This window comes from Carassius carassius, chromosome 31, assembly GCF_963082965.1.
Source record: "Carassius carassius chromosome 31, fCarCar2.1, whole genome shotgun sequence".
Classification (NCBI taxonomy): domain Eukaryota; kingdom Metazoa; phylum Chordata; class Actinopteri; order Cypriniformes; family Cyprinidae; genus Carassius; species Carassius carassius.
This window is the reverse complement of record NC_081785.1, coordinates 27,243,072-27,260,847: the sequence shown is the minus strand read 5'-3', so window position 1 is coordinate 27,260,847 and position 17,776 is coordinate 27,243,072. Positions and strand designations below refer to the sequence as shown.

General features: G+C 40.5%; 1 pseudogene; it reads left to right on the top strand.

The window, feature by feature from the left end:
* Positions 1 to 16,548: 16,548 nt before the first annotated feature.
* Positions 16,549 to 17,715, top strand: LOC132111955 (filamin-A-interacting protein 1-like; annotated as a pseudogene).
* Positions 17,716 to 17,776: the final 61 nt, after the last annotated feature.

Here is a 17,776-nt window from a genome sequence, read left to right as displayed (position 1 = left end):
TTTCTCCCTGCTCACTAGCCTCTTTAAGCAGGTCAGCCTGATAAGCCTGCATTATAGCCATAGTGTGCATGCAGGCTGCCGCTTAGCCAGCCGCCGAGTAAGCCTTCCCCACCAGTGTTGAAGTATTTTTTAAAGGTCTGGTGGGGAGCGTCGGAGCTTTAAGTGATGATGCCGGTTCGGGAGAGAGATAGCCCGCGAGCGTCTCTTCTGCCCTCGGCATCGTCACATAACCTTCATTTTTAGCACCCATAATATTAGAATAAATTTTTGAAGTGTGGTTGTAAATGCACGCTGACATTGCTCTAGCCCAGGTCTTTGACACCTCAGTGTGAAGATCCGGGAAGAACGGTAAGCTCCGGCGAGAAGGCTGAGTGCGTTTGGGCAGAAATCTGTCATCAAGTTTGCTTTTAATAAAAGACTCCTGCCTATCAGATGGCCACTCAATGCTGAGCTTTTCTACAGCACGGCAAAAAACATCAATAAGCTCCTCATCGAGTGACGAGTCTCCAGCCTCCTCTGTTCCCAGGCTTTCAACATCCAGCTCCTCAGAACTGGATAGCTGAAGCTCCGGAACATCATGTTGTGTCTCAACACGGGGAGAAGTAGCGGCGAACCGTGCTTCCACAGCCGCGATAGAGACACTGGATCTCATCGGTGAAGGCTGAGATAGGGTGGAGCCCGTCTCAAACCCCTCGGTGAGATCCATTTGCGAACCCCATGACAAACGCCTCCGCTCTGCCTCGACAGAAGAACTCCTCAAAGAGCGATCGACGGGAGTGCAGCGTCCTTAGGGGCAGATGCTCGCAATGCTCACAGTCAGCCCCCTCGAGAGCTGCGTTCCCACTGCGAGTTCACGCAGCGGTAGTTCCTTAAAGGGAACCGGGGTCCATTATCTGTCATGACCTTGGACGGTATGCCAAACCTGGCAATGATAGACTTGCAATGTTCCACTACTGCTAATGAAGTTGTAGATGTGAGTTTAGCTACCTCAATGAACTGGGAAAAGTAAACTACCACCAATAGATACTGGCAACCACCGTTGCCCATGGTCTATCAGGGAATTCTATAGGCAGCAGTGGCTCTTTGGGGTTGATTCTTTCTTTTGCACGTGTCGCAGCCTCGACCACTTTCTGAAGCTCTGTACACAGTCCCGGCCCCCAGACAGATTGCTTGCTCTTTCACGACACTTTGCTATACCTTGGTGTCCTGCGTGCAGTTTCTGAAGTCAAGTCAAGTCAAGTCACCTTTATTTATATAGTGCTTTAAACAAAATACATTGCGTCAAAGCAACTGAACAACATTCATTAGGAAAACAGTGTGTCAATAATGCAAAATGACAGTTAAAAGCAGTTCATCATTGAATTCAGTGATGTCATCTCAGTTCAGTTTAAGTAGTGTCTGTGCAATCATTCGCAATCAAGTCAACGATATCGCTGTAAATGAAGTGACCCCAACTAAGTAAGCCAGAGGCAACAGCGGCAAGGAACCAAAACTCCATCGGTGAGTGACTGAAGGATGTCTGTCTGTAGCAGCTTGGGAATAACTAATCTACATCCTTTCAGTAATAAGCCGTTCTCCACTGATAGCTCTTCTGCGACGTGTGTACGGGAAGGTAAGCTCTGTCTATTGTGGATCTGTCTGGCCAGCCCTCAGTACAGTGCCTTTTCACTTGGCTCAGTATTTCATCATGATCTTGATGTTCCCTTATTTCTTGTAGCCTCTTTTCTGTAGTTGGGAGGGTTGACATGATCATGTTTACATACAGGTTGACTTCCTCTTCCTGCTCCTGCTGCCCTCTGTCTCGCAACGGTGCCTTTGATAGCACGTCCGCTGTGGCCAACTTCTTGCCGGCTACATGGGAGATGGAGAAACTGAAAGCCATCAGTCTTATTCTGAGTCTCTGAATGCGTGGCGGGAGCTCATCCAGGCTCCTGGAGCCTAGTAATGGAACCAGATGCTTGTGGTCCGGTTCAACGTGGAATGTGATGCCCACCAGGAAGTCTGAGAAACGCGCACGACCATGTGATTGCTTTCTCAATCTGAGCATACCTTTTCTCAGTGTCTGTGAGTGCTCTGGAGCTATACGCGACTGGCTTGGGGTGGCCATCCTCCTGTCTCTGGAGTAGCACAGCTCCCAGTCCAAATGATGACACATGAGCTGAGATGACCGTCTCCGCTTTTGCGTCATAGAGCACCAGCCCAGGTGGCGTGCTCAGATCCTCTTTGTTGTTGTTGAATGCTCTTTGTTGATCATGCCCCCACTGAAACACGTTTTGCTTCTTTAACAGGTCAGGGAGTGGCTGTGTCTTTTCTGCCAGATAAGGTTCAAGTTTCAATTTTAAGTTTATTCAGAAATACCAGCAAATTCTATGATGATACAGCAGGGGTACAGAAAATGCAAATTAGGTATAGTGAAACGGGTGCCCCAAAGAAGCTAAAAAAGCTTATAAGTGGGGGCCCATAGTTTATGAAAGAAAAAAAAATAATAATAATAAAAAAAACAAATAAGTGGTACAGACAAAGTACACATTTACCACCTGCAACCAGACGATGGTAAATGAACTGAAAGCATGCGAGAGCATACCAATACAGACATAATAATACATACACATACAATCATACATCCCAGTAGACCATGAAAAGACAGTTATATATTAAATATAGGTTGATAGATAATGCTTTTTTAGTTGTCTCTTAAAGTTGGAGATAGAGGGCAGCACCTTAAGGCCATCATCAATCCCATTGCAAATCTGCGGCCCCTACAGACAACGGTCATACTGTCACGAACACGTCTGTGATATTTTCCAGATATGAGTGATTTGGTTCTCGTTTGGTAAGTGTGCTGGGGGCTGGAGATAGGAACAAGGCTACTTAATCTAGAGATCACATTATTAACAATTTGAAACATAAAACAGGCATTATGATATTTATTTAGCTCAGTTAGTCTTAGTAACTCATAGCGATAAAATAGAGGGTGAGTAGGAGAATTTATCTCGGAACAGGACAGAGCCCGTATGGCTTTCTTTTGTAATGACGCAAGGTTTTTAAGATGACTTGTGAAGGTGTTGCACCATATCACATTACAGTAATTAAGATTTTATACAACAAGAGTAGAACAGATAACGGAAGAACATGTCTAATCTTATAAAACAAGCCAACATACTTTGACAGTTTGTTTACAAGATGCTCAATATGACATTTAAAGGTTAGAGATTTGTCAATGATGACCCCCAGGAATTTAGTGGAATGCACTATTTTTATAAATTGGTCATTAATTTTAATCAGGCAATGGTCATTGTTTTTAAGTAATCTTTTTTGGTCGATTTGAATATAATAACATTTGTTTTGCTTACATTTAATGACATTTTATTACATTTGAACAAGGAGTCAACTTTCATTAACTCTGAATTAACTATATCTTGTAAAATAATTGGATTACTATGTGATGTAAACAAATTTGTATCGTCTGCAAATATGATTTTATGGAATAATGTCGATGAATTTACAAAATTGTTTATATATAGAATAAATAAGAGTGGCCCTAAAATGGAGCCCTGGAGGACTCCCAAAATTATGGGCTTACAAGTAGAGTTATGATCATTGACATGGGCATACTGTTCCCTCTCATTTAGATAACTTCTGAACCATTCAAGTGCTAGACCTCTGATACCATAATGTTGTAATGTGTGCAGTAAAATATCAATATCAATGGTGTCAAAGGTTTTTGATCCAAAAAGATACCAATACTACATTTCTCCTCTTCAATAGTCATTCATTTGTTCAATTAAGTCTAATATTGCCATACAGGTTGTGCTCTTTTTTCTAAAACCGTATTGGGAGGGAACAAGTATATCCAGTTTTTCAAGATAGCCACTAAGTCTATTGTATACTACCTTCTCCATGACTTTAGTAAAAGTGGGTAGGATTGATATGGGCCGGTAATTATTCATATAATTTCTATCACCCAATTTAAAAATTGGAATTATCTTAGCGATTTTTGTCATTTTAGATACAATACCAGTAAATAAAGAAAGGTTAATACAATGAGCCAGTGGCTCTACAATGATGTTCGCAATGGCCTTCATGATCTTACTAGATATTCCATCTACACGAGCAGTATATGAGCTCCTCAGCTAAGAAATAATTTTGAGGAGTTCGGTACTGTCGGTTGGTATCATGAAGAATGAGTGAATGTAACTACCAGAAAGAAACTGCTTAAAAGTGACACCCTTGGGTGGACTTATATTTTTTGACAGATTTAGACCCATTGAGGCAAAATGATTATTAAAACTCTGTGCAAGATCTGCTTTGGCATCACCAAGAACAGGTAGAGCAGTCTGTTTATGTCTCCTATTGAGAACTTCATTTAACATATTCCATGACTTCCTACAGTCCCCCTGTGAAGCTTTTAGAAGTTCAGTATAATGATTTCTTTTGCTTTTTCTTATAATCTGCGTTAATTTATTTTTATAGGAAATATATTTTTCTCTTTATTTAAACTAGAAGGATTTTTCATGTAGACTTTGTAAAGCCTACTTTTATATTTAATGGATTTTAAAATTCCCTTTGTAATCCAAGGGTTCCGAAGAGTAGTGCTGCTTTTGACAGTCTTCTCAGGAATTGTGTCCTTGATGGAGTCTTGAATGATCTTTATCAGATTGTCATATGCAGCATCAGGAGTTGCACTGTCATAGACAGAAGTCCACAATTTGGCCTTTAAGTTAGCAGTTAAGTGCTGTAAGGTTTTCTCATTAAAATTTTTAGATTTAATTTTGGAGAGTGGAGGAGAGACCGATTTGCCAGAGCCAAAAAATATTGCAACTGGAAAATGATCTGTAATGTCAGCCTGCACGACTCCCGTCTCAAGCTTGATGTTTTGGATATTAGTAATGATATTGTCAATAATAGTTTTGGATGAAGGTGTTACTCTAGTATATCTATCAATGGTGGGGAAAAAAGAGGAGGAATGCAATGTGTTCATGAAGTCATGTTTTGCCCCATCTTCCTTAGAAATATCAATGTTGTAGTCACCAAGAAGTATGCAGTCTTTTTTTTGATTATTCAGTTTATGTAATAGACCTTCCAGTTTACAATAAAAGGTGTCAAGAGCAGAGTCTGGTGGACGATAGATTACTCCGACGATAAATGTTTTGACATAATTGTTGATCTCAATGAATAAAGACTCACAATGATCATCCTCTAAACAAAAATCACAGATATTTACTTGGAGGCTACTCTTAGCATAAAGGCAGACCCCTCCGCCTGTTCTATTTGTTCTGTTCTTAACGTGTAGATTGTACCCATCAAGGTTAAGTAGTTCGACATTTGAAAATCTATTGAGCCAGGTTTCACTACACCCAATAACATCAAAATGACAGCTTAAGTTAGATAGAAGAGAAACTAAATCAAAGTGATGTTTGTTTAGACTTCTGATGTTTAAATGTAACAATGAATAATTATATATATGATTTAGGGCTGTCACGATATTCGATTTTTCATATCACGGTTATTGTGGCCATACGAATTCACGATATCGATATATCGTGATATCTATAGAAATCTTGGAGGGGAAAGGATAAGTCGAATGATTTTTTACTTTGTTTATTGAGTTTTTCTTTTTCACCCAACGAACATAATATTGATACTGATAAATGCAGGGCACAAGACTCTGGCTTTCTCGGTCTTCTTTGCAGCTCCTATAAAATAACAAGAGAGAAACTGTCAAGTTCAACAGTATGATGAATAAATATTAATGGTAACACTTTACAATAAGATGTCATTTATTAACAATAATGTATTAACATGAATGAACAACGAACAATACATTACACAATTTATTAATCTTTGTTAATGTTAATAAAAATTGAGTAATTGTTCATGTAAGTTCACAGTGCATTCATGTTTACAAACACAACTTGCGATTTTAATAATTCATTAGTAAATGCTGAAATTAACATGAACTAAGATTAATAAATGCTGTGGAAATATTGTTTATTATTAATGTTATTTATATATGTTAACTAATGTAATTAACTAATGTTAACTAATGAACCTAATTGAAGAATGACCGCAGATGAAGCATTCAGTGCATGGCACTGCGACCAACTTAACATTTTATAGAGTTTAATGCAGCAAGATCAGTTTTAATCGTGTAACTGTTAATAGATTTGAACAAAGAAAAAAAGTGTGACTACGCACAGGCCGTATTGATTGCAAATACAAAAACTAGACGAGTAAAGAAAACGCGTTACTTATTAAAATAATCACCATTTAATCAAATATATGAACACAGAAAACTGCTGTTAACAGGTTCATAAAACGTTACCCATTCTATGACCAGTAAAATAATGGCAAGGCAACTTACTCTGATGAACACGGCTCTCCTCTGAGTTGCACTAGCAGCGAGCGCTGTGTCTCCTTCTCGTGTGACAGTGTCAGCGTTAAGGCACAGTACTGCCACCTGGGAGCTCAATCCGGTACTGGCACTGGAGTATTTACATGTGGTGTTGTCATAAGAGAACTGTTCATTTCAAATATCATGGTTATCGCCAATACCGGTCTATCGCGACACCCCTAATATGATTTAATAATTTTAAGTTATCAGAGTCAAATACATTACAAGTAGTATTGGCATCCATATCAATGCAGTGCTGAGAATCTCCAACAATATTGAAATCATCAAAACCCATAATATAAGCAGTACAAATCAATCATGGAGTTTACTGGGATTACATTAAGACACTAACAAGGCGATAGTCGCAAACATGCTCGGAGCAACCAGACGCATGCACAAATACAACACACACACATACAAAAACATTCCGGTACCATTGTATAAACCATTTGTACTATGCTGCAGTCATCCGCGCTGACTCGCAAAAAATAAACAAATAAACAAAAAATGAAAATAGTCTCATAAAGACTGCTCGTGTAGATGGAATATCTAGTATGATCATGAAGGCCATTGCGAACATCATTGTAGAGCCACTGGCTCATTGTATTAACCTTTCTTTATTTACTGGTATTGTATCTAAAATGACAAAAATCGCTAAGATAATTCCTCCCGTAAAGGGAAGTAGGCTATTAGAAACATTAATTCATGATAGAGAGACTGTCGCCCAAAAACTGCGAAAAATAAAGGCAAACAGATCACCGCTGTGCGCTGTCAGAGAACGGAATAAGATAGGAGCACAAACAACAGTCAGTCATAGCCTGCAAGTCTATCACCCTCGTCGCATGGATTTGGGCAGTGATCCGCGAAGGCAAGGAGACAATGAAAGCTTCAGCCTCAGCTACCATGGGTAAGTGTATCTTACCTCCCGACTCCATCTTAATATAAAGCCTGGCCGGATAGAGCAGGGCCGGCTTGAATCCACGCTCATACAACTCCGACATGACCGCTTTGAACTCTTTCCGCTGTTCCACAACCTCTGGAGGATAATCCTCAAATACAAGGATGGAATGGCCCCGGAATTTCAGCCTACCCCTCATGGACCGTGCATGGCGGATGATCCTATCCTTTACCTGGAACCTGAGGAGACGAATGATGATGGGTCTTGGCCGCTGGTTGGGAGAAGGTTTGAGTGCCAGGGCTCTGTGAGCCCGTTCACATTCCACAGGTGAATCGAGGACCCCTCCAAAGACCTCCTCGGGCATCTTAGTGAAGAAAGCTGTCGGTTGTGTCCCCTCCACAGATTCAGGTACACCAATGACCCTGATGTTATTACGCCGGCTCTGTGATTCGAGGTCGATGATTTTAGTTGCTAGTTTAGCATGGTCTGTCTGGAGCTTGGTGATAGTTTCCTTGGCAGCCTTCAGGCATAGCTCTCGCGCGTCACCCTCACTCTCAAGGATTTCAATTTTCTCAGCGTGTTCTGTCACGGTAGTTATGACACCATTCAGCTTGGTCTCAATAGCTGAAAAAGTTTGTTTGAAGTGTCGGAGATGGCGATTCGGTGAGACTCGAGCAGGTGGGTGAGGGATGCCATTGTGACCGTCTCAGCGTTTGAGTCGGTCTGCACCGCTTTTGCCTTCGGCATAGTCACAACAGATCAGTTAGTTAGTTAGTTGGTAAATCCACCACTTTGGCTAAGTTTAGGAGACAGTTAAGTTACAAACGGTGAATTTAAAGATGAGCAAACATTAGTGAGGGCGTGAGACGCTGTGTGGGTGTTCACTTGTTACCGCTTCACAGCCATTTTCTATGCTCAAAGAAAATGAGACATTCCCAGGTGATTCACCATTCCGAGGAATCGTCGGTCACTGCCCTCACTTTGTTAGGATCTGCTCTCACGCCGGCTGCATCTATGATCTGTCCGAGAAATTTGACATGGCCTTTTGAGAATTCACATTTCTCACCTCTCAGCGTGACGCCTGCCTCCTGCAGCCTCCCCAGCACCGCAAGCAGTCGTGTGTCATGCTGGATCTGTGTGTCTCCATACACGAGCTAGTTGAATCAATGTTAAAATGATAGTTATTTTTCAATAGACATATTTTTTGTTTTTGTGTGAAAAAAGGGTGGGTGGTGGCAGTGGGGCTCACTCACCCCTAAAGCTCTGACCCTTGAATCGCCCCTGCCTACTACTCACATTACTGCCTAGGCAGAGCTCTGGGGAGCAGAGGCTTCAGCAAGATGACTCTCTTAAATGAGAGGAAGCCTAGTGCTCAACCCTATTAAAGAAACACTTCAGAATGAAGGCCTCAGCATGACGACTCTCTAGAACGAGAGGAGAACAGACTACACTCAGCGCTAAAGACAGTTAGAAAAAGGCTCACAAAAATAAAAGGAGCCTACCTACCAATAGTATTGTCCAAGCGGAGCTATGGAGAATGGAAGCTTCAGCAGAATGACTCTCTAAAATGAGAGGAGACCTAGCCACACTCAGCATCAAAGGCAGTTAGTGAGGCTCATAAAAAGGATCCTGCATACCAAACTGTCTAAGCGGAGCTCTGGAGAGCGGAGGCTTCAGCAAAATGACTCTCATAATGAGAGGAAGCCACAACACTCTCACCCAACAAAATCTACTTGTAATGGAACCTGGTTCCCGATCTTCACAGTGGATTCTCATCATTGGTCAGGCCTCAGGGTCTGAATTGGGGTGGGGAGCACAGTGAGGACAGACAGAGGCTAACTAGGTACTAGTACCAGCCCCAGATGCCTTCTGCCCCTGGCCTGTAGGCCGGAACTGTCCCTTTAGCTCCTTCTTTCTATTTCTGCACTCACGTCTCCTCTGCGACTGACTCCTCCTAGGAGGAGGATGACTGCGAGTAGCCACACTAGCCACCTGGCCCTGTCTCCAACCCGCAGACCAGGATGGGCCAGGTCCCTCTTCGAGCTTGGGCGCAGACATAGACTGGCACGGTATAAAAGATTTATACGCTGCCTAGCGTGCCTTTGCGTCCCTGAATTTACCAACCACTATCTCAACGGATGTGCCGAACAATTCAGAGGGTGAAAGCGGTGTATAAAGAAGAAACCATTTTTTTTTTCTCACCGACGTCCACCAGGTTCACCCACAGGTGCCTCTTCATGGCCACTATTGCTGCCATTGATCTACCAATTGCAGGCTGATTATGGGTTTATCCCAAGCCTTCTTGATCTCATTATGAAGATCAGAAAAGAATGGGAGGCTCACGGGGGCTGGAAGATTATGTTCAGAAAGAAACCGATTAATTGAATGATTTAAATAATGTTCAGTGTCTTACACAGACTTATTATAAGGCCTAAATACTTTGTCAGGAACCATAGGTATGAATTTTGTGTTGCCTGTTATTCTTAAATGTGCTGGGAGCCATTGGCATTTTATGAATCACCAAGGACCATGATTTTAGCTTAAAATCTTCTTTGCTCTTCTACTGAATTATGAAAGTCACCCACATCTTGTATGGATTGAGAGTGAGTAAATAAAATAAAAAAATTTTGGGGGGGGGGAGAACTAACCCTTTAAAATGATTAAAATACAGGATGTGAATTTAAAATAACCTGAAAAAGCATGCATTGTAATTCACTATTGCTCATTGAACTCTATATTGTAGATTATAAATACATTATGACATTATCTATGTTATAGATCAATCATTTCCTGCAATGTTTCAAACTGACACTTGTTGTTCCTTCTAATGTCAAACTTGAGTAGCATCTAGAATTCAGAATTGCCCATAAATATGACTTTGCCATGTGCTCGGAACTTGTAATTATAATATTTCTGACTGAAGAGCACATTACTTCATAAAGTATGCAAAGTGTTAGGCAGTCATATCAGTGGGCATTTACTCTTGAATTCTTAAAGCAGACATGACCTTTAAAGAGAATATTTAAATCAGAGGGGCAAAATCAGGGTTGAAAATTACATTTTATTTCTTAATTATAACAGATTTTTATGTAAAAACCCTAATAATGTTATAAGTGCACCCAAGGAAACATTATAAAAAAAATGCAATGCATTACCTCTCTAACTTAAAAACGGACAGAACTTCACTAAAATATTGATGACAGAGTGCTTTTTTCCCCTAGTCAGATGGGCCTTATCATGAAAGACAAACAGAATGAATTTCTGAACAAACTGTTCATAAATCCATTATTACATAATCTGTTCCACTGGAATGAACGCAATAACTTATGTAAGAGAAGTTTTAAAAATATGCTCCACTTGTGCTCCATGAATACACCCCAGTGTAACAGCTTGAATAGTAACTTTTAAACCATTCTTTGAATACATTTCCACACAATAAATGACAACCATAAACAGGTTTGAGAAACCATTTCGCTAGTCCAAGTTATTCCTAACCTTATTTTGCCAGTGGAATCTAAACAGATTGATGGAAAATAGCACCAAAGCAGTGTTTATTACAACACCTCTATGTAGTTCTTGAATAGTGTGACAAGTGAGAGCCGTGGGAATGGAGCGAGGCCGGTGGAGTGATTGGGAAATGAGCAACACCTGCTCCACTCGCCAGTCTCGCATCCCACTTAGGAGATTGAAAGGATACAAAAGAGGAGCGACCACAGTGAAGGACGAGAGAGGACCAGGCCTGGACTTTATTTTGGGTTTTGATTTTGTTTGTGTGCGGCTGTCGTCCGCGAGGGGCTGTCACGCTGTTTTGTGTTTATTTAATTATTAAAGTCTTGGTTTGAATGTCCGCCGGTTCCCGCCTCCTTCTCCTTCGTGATTATGGAGTTTTCATATTATTACAAATAGTGTTTTAGTGTTTTGAGTCCCTCAATGCACCCTTCCTGGACCCACGAGGACACCAGTGTGCATGCACGGGCAGGGGCGTCGGACTGGGGGTAAAACCAGTACTGATTACCAGGGCCCCAAAGGAAGAGAGGGCCCTTGAAAAGTCTGAAATATATTTTATTTACCTGGATATTTTCATGGGAGCCGCCATGGGGGCCCATCAGGACTGCCTATGCATAGGGCCCGGGATCTTGTGCAACGCCCCTGTGCACGGGGAAGAGACCGGTCTCCCGAGGAGAGGCGCATTGGGCTTTTCAACAGGGGCGGTGATGAGGCTCCATTTACGTCAGGTGTGCCACATCACACGCCGCCAGCCCTGGCTCATCCAGCGCCCCTCCTCTCTCACTATATACTCTTATAAAGATCACCTTTCACCTTACTTTATGGCCATGTAAATATCTGCAACATTTCTAAGAAAAAAAAAACCTTTTGCATGCACTACAGTTGCTTTGGAACTTTGTAAGCACACAATCATCACTGGCAAGCATTAAAATCAGTTTCTTTCCTCAGGAGGAAAATGAGGCCCAAACTTCACATAATGTCAAAGAAGAAGAGGAGGAGAAAATGCTGGACACAGAAAAGACTAGCAGGGTTAAACGTGGATGATGAAGAGAAAATCAGACCGAATTATGATGATAGATCAGCACAAAATGATGACCAAATATTTGGGCTCAGAGATCTGTCCAAAGACAACCTCTTAAAACTGCTTGGGATCATGGAAGGAGAGAGCCAGGTAAAATATTTATTAATGAAATTTGAAAATGAAAGATTATCATCTGTCATCACAACCTGTCTGTGTTCATCTGCGCAACTTCTACTTTGGTACTTACAGGCTGATGTGCCTCAGCTGCAGATATTTTTTAATGTAAATGTATTAATGTTATATTGTTTTAATATGTTAATACATGTAGCATTGTCACATAAGTGTGTTATTATAACGTTTTGGTTCAGGATCCTCTTATTTTCTCTACCAGTCAGTTATTGATTCTCATCCACAAGCCACTTGACAAGTCGTGTCAGTATAATTTTTATAGGCTATACAATTCTTACTGTTGTTACCCCCCCCCCCCCCCCCCTCTCCATAAATATATAATTAGGTGTCTATCTGGTGTCCAGCAAAGTTATTTGGATGTTTTTGTTTATTGAGTGCCGCTCTCAAATTGTATGGAAGCATATGGGTAGCAATATGGAGTTCAACAAAGGGGTTGCAATAAACATTAACGTTCGGTTAATGGTAAGAGGAGGATTCAGAATGAAATAACCTGTAGCCCATTCACCCTGACAGCACACGTCCATAACAGAGATTGTCTCCATTCCCTTACTACTTTTTTACTAAGTTTATTTTATTAAGTATATTTAAGGAAAATTCAAGTATATTTTTAAGTATACTTTATGTAGCAAGTATTCAAATATCAGTGTTCTAGTAGTATACTTTTAAGTGTACTGTTTCAATACTCCTTGGGACTAAATTGTCCCTCTTTCTAGTATATAAAAGTATACTTTTAAGAATACGAAGAACTGTTTGCTGAAATATTGACAACATTACAAGATATTTAGGTTTGAATTTGTATATATTTTGTTATATGAATATCTGAAGATACAAAACATCCAAAGAAAGAACAGGGTATCTGCTTGTAAACAAAAACATTTTATTCTAGCTTCATGCATTCTTTTTTTTAAACACTTTAATGTGTGTAAGTTTCATAAAAAAAAAGAAAGAAATAACATTTTGAACAAAAAGCTGAAAAAAGACTATGAATTGGTTTCAGAATGATAATCAAAACATAGATGAAGTCGATCAACACCCTGAAGCTTGACTATAATTATTACCTCTTCATCGGTTGACATTGTATTCCAAAACGTTAAAGTTTTGATGCTGTTTCCATGTCAGATAATCGTGGTAGATTACGTGTTAACTTAGTATCTGTTGTTTCTTTTTCTTCTTCACTTGTGTTTTTTTTTTTTTTTTGAAATTCTGAGCAGAAGAAGTGTACTAGCGCCCTCTACCGTATAATAATGAAAATTCAGAATCTAGGAGTACAAGTATAACTCAAATATATTTAGACTTTTTGTAAGTATAAGTATACTTAAATGTCATACTTTCCTATTTTTTGTTTAAAAATAAACTTCTTGTTTTGTAAGGGTTTACATATGCAAGAGTGTATGCTCATTTCCAATACATCTATAGGACGTTTCCTATCAGATGTCAAACAGACGTTTAGAAGATGTCTTTGAGATGTTTATAATTTATGAATGTAAAACTGACATTTATCAGATGTCTGGACACAGCAGAAACTTTCCAGATGAAGCAATCTTTAACAGACATCTTACAGTATGTCTGCTATCTGGGATAGTAATGCTCTTATCTAGTAGTGATGTTGTCAATATTTCAGCAAACAGTTCTTCGTATAGTTTGACAAAGTCAAGTTAAAGAGGGTGAATTTGATAATTAAGATGAAAAATACACGTGTATTTTCTTACATAATGTTCCCATCTATCAAATTTCCTGGCATAGCCTATTTACTTCAGCATCTCTCAGGTAATGCCAATGGTATTTCAGGGGTGGCAAAAATTACTATTCAACATCAGTCAAAGCTATACAGAAATGTATCTTCTTATTTACAAGAAAATCTTCATATTACGTGTGTGCCATTTTTTACGACTGCTTTACACCAACTGACCATTTAGGTCAAATTCCCACATTATTCGCACTGTAAATATATCCCAAACCATTTATGATTTTTACTTGTCACCCAGGCATGAGAAGATGTGAACCATTTACTGAGGTCTGCGATGCTGAGTCAACCAGAGGAGCTAGAGTCTGTTATGGCTTATCTGGGCTGACTGACCCCTGTAAGCCTTGCAGAGAGACTGAACACTCATCAATATCCATGCACAACATGAAAATGTGTATGATAAGCCAATGGCAGATGTATACAAACAGATAAAAGAATAACAGTGATTAGTTCACCCAATAAAGAAAAATCTGTCATAGAACAAGGGTGAGTAAATGATGACAGAATATTCATTTTTGGATGAAGTTAGTCTTCCCTCTGTTAGTTAGTCTTATAATTTTTTTTTTTTTTTACTGTCTGTATGACTGCCTCTGGACAGACTGCGGGATAAGCACAAAAACTCATACTGGCATATGCTGTAAAGTGAATAAAATACTAGTAGTAAAGTGAATGAAATGATCCAATTCTACAAGGAAGAGCATGAGAAAGTCATGGAGGTTAGTGAGAGGTTAATAGAGGACAGCAAGAAGCATCTGAAACTAAAGTCAGAGATGGAGTTGAAGGTAGCTGCTCTTGTAAAGTAGAGAGATGAAATAAAGCGAAAGCTTATTAAAGCAGAAGAACTGTGTAAAGATCTGGGCCCGGTTCCCCAAAACGTTCTTATCGCTAAGTAGTTCTTAACCTATTCCTTAACCTCTCTCTTAACCTTATGGCACGGTTCCCGACACGTTCGTACGCTAAGTATATCTTTTGTAAGTCACACTTTCGTAAGGTTGGTCTGGACCATTCGTAGCTCTCTCTTAGCGTTATTTGAGCTCATGACGCTACTGTACAGCAGTCTTTAGAAACCAGTGCAGCGAAGTACAAGTCAAACTATGGTATGTTGACAATTTTGTGGCTCAACAATGATTTTCTGTTATTTTTTAAGACTCATAATAAATTATGTTCGCAATGGATACAGGCCTATTTATGAAGTTGACTTTATGTGGTTACAGAACTAATAAGGTGGTAATTAGCCTAGGCTTTTTCGTAATGTAATTAAAGCGAATTGGCAGAATCAGAATCAGAATCAGAATCAGAATGAGCTTTATTGCCAGGTATGTTCACACATACGAGGAATTTGTTTTCGTGACAGAGTCAGAAGTCAGAGTCAGAGTCAAGAGACAGAGTCAGTCATTTTTTTGATAATTAAAATCTGGCAAACAATTTGGCTCTAAATAGCTAAGATCTTTAAATGGGTAAGCATGGTGGGGTCCAGTAAGCGACCAGCTATGGCAGCGATCCAACGTGTTCATGTATTGAATCAAAGACGGAGCCGGACTCGGAGCCGTTTAGTCCATGTCAGTTTTTTTATTCGGCAAAACTTGGCCTGACTTGACAAAAAAGCCTGACTTGGCTATATTAAAAAAAATCCCCTCCCAAGACAACTTATTGTGGAGCAGCTGGACCTTCCCAGACCTGCACTGGCCAGGCTAACGCGGCGGAATTCTGCTTTAAGCCCTGAAGCCCAGCGCTACTTTTTTTTTTTTTTGCTACAGAGAGATTCATCGAGGTCGTGGGAGAGGGCTACAGCCTAATCAAGACCTCTGTGTGGAAGTGCGTCCACACTGTCACCAACGCCCTTCTGCGCCATGCCGGTGATTACATCCTGGTGGATGGTACTCATCCCTATCGCCAATCCATCAGTGAATGATCAGGCGTAGGCTACTTATCGCGAAAGGAAGACGCGGCCATAAATGTGCAGGTTATAGTGGACCATAGGGGTGTGATATCTGACCTGGTGGCAAGGTCCAGCAACACTTCAAGTTCCTCTGACGAGAGGCTAGGTGCCCTTTTTTATGTTGCTTCCCCAGCATATTTTGTATCTAACTCTCTCTCTCTCTCTCTCTTTGTTCATTGTAGATAGGTTGCTTTTTATTAAAAACATAAACCAATTGCAATCAATACCGCATTAAACAGAAGTAACTGCAGCTGCTTGCCAATCAATTCTAATTGTAAAGTACCTTGCCATTAATATAAAAGTGTATTATATAATTTTTATAAGTCGTTAAACCCATGTCAAGAAGGGGCACAAGTGGCACAACGGGATGGATGATTAGCGAGGGATACCCGGTTTGTCTTACCGTCACAACATATCGTGTGAACATTACTGACCCTTTGATAATTTAATTTATAGTCTATATTTTACTGATAACTTAAACTGTTAAAATAAATGTTACTGTAATAATTTGAGGAATGTTTCATTTGCATAGAACGTGTTGTCTTTCTTAACGCTGTATTGCACCTTCGCGTAAAGTGGAAAATCGATTCATGAGCAATCGATGCCAACTAATTCAGCACCCTGACTTTGGACAGCGCTCTTGTAACGTCGGACGTAAGAGGCAGCGTGCTAAGAAGCTTCCTAAGGGACACTTCGGGGAACACACTTAGAAACATCAACAACTTTGGTCAGATATATCTTTCGATGTCTTCTTAGCGCGCTAAGAGTGAACGTTATCGGGGAACCGGGCCCTGAGCTCCAAGCATGGTATAATGAAACACTGTCCCACAAACAAAGAAGAAAGGGGATGTTTTCAAAAGATGATGGACCTACAGAGTGTCTCAAATGCACATGGAAAAGATGAGAATAAAGATAAGGTGTTGACTTTGGAGACTGAAAGGTTGAAGAACCGTCTTCAACAGCTCAAAGCCATTGAGCGAGACCTGATCAAACCAGAATATGATCTGTTAGCAACTGAGAAAGAAAGGGCACATTTTCTCCCACAGCAGGTAGAAGAAATAATACAAACAGCATTATAAAGGTTATAGAGCAAGGTGAGGTGGGCTGTCAAGAGGCTGAGCTGAGACATCAGTTCATGATGAAGGAGACCAAGACCAGAGACATTCAAGCAGATGTGCAAGCCCTGAAGGAGAAGATCCACGAGCTCATGAACAAAGAAGATCAGCTATCTCAGCTACAGGTGGATTATTCTGGTCTGCACCAGAGGTTTTTAGAAGAGGAAGACAAGAAAAAGCGCAAAAGAACTGAAGTTCTAACCCTTACCAAAGAACTTGAGGTCACTTAGCACTACAGCTGCGCTTTAAGGCCCAGCACCAAAGGAAGCCGGATGATGGATGTTCCAGTGACGTCATCTAGAGTACAAACCGATTCAATTGAAAATAGGACAACTGACAGTGACACACCTGCTGCGTTTATCAAGAAGTCCGTCCAAGAGGAGAACCGGATCATGAGTAGTCTTCAACAGAGGAGCTTAAAGATGCCAGCACAGAGACCGACAGTACTTGAACTTTACCCTCAAACAGTCAGTGACTATACTGTGAAGAAGTCCTGGATTCCTTGGATGAGGAAGAAAGACAGCAGCTCTTCTGAAGTATTGTTGGATACCAGTGGGGAGGCTGCATCTTCTGAAGTCAGTATGTCCCAAAAGTATAACCATCCATTGCACGCTAAGGTGATCCCAGATATTCAGAACAATGACGCAACCTTAGAGATTTGCATTGGCCTTTCTGAGGACTTGACCAAACAAGCTTCTGCCAAACTATCACAAGAATTTCAGAACCTCCATTCAACCATCATTTCTACAAATGAACGAACCAAAGACCCAAAGAATCCTGAAAGAGTTATGACCTTTGCCTCCATCTGGAGAGTAAAGAATGCAGAGTTCATGAGGCCCTCTATGGACAAATCTTTATCACCTGTATCCAATGCATCCAACAGCAGCTCCCAAGGTCTGTGGACATGATAACAGGTAGAGCTGTATTTAAGGAGACCCCCCCAAAAAAACGAATGGTCCCCACATCTAT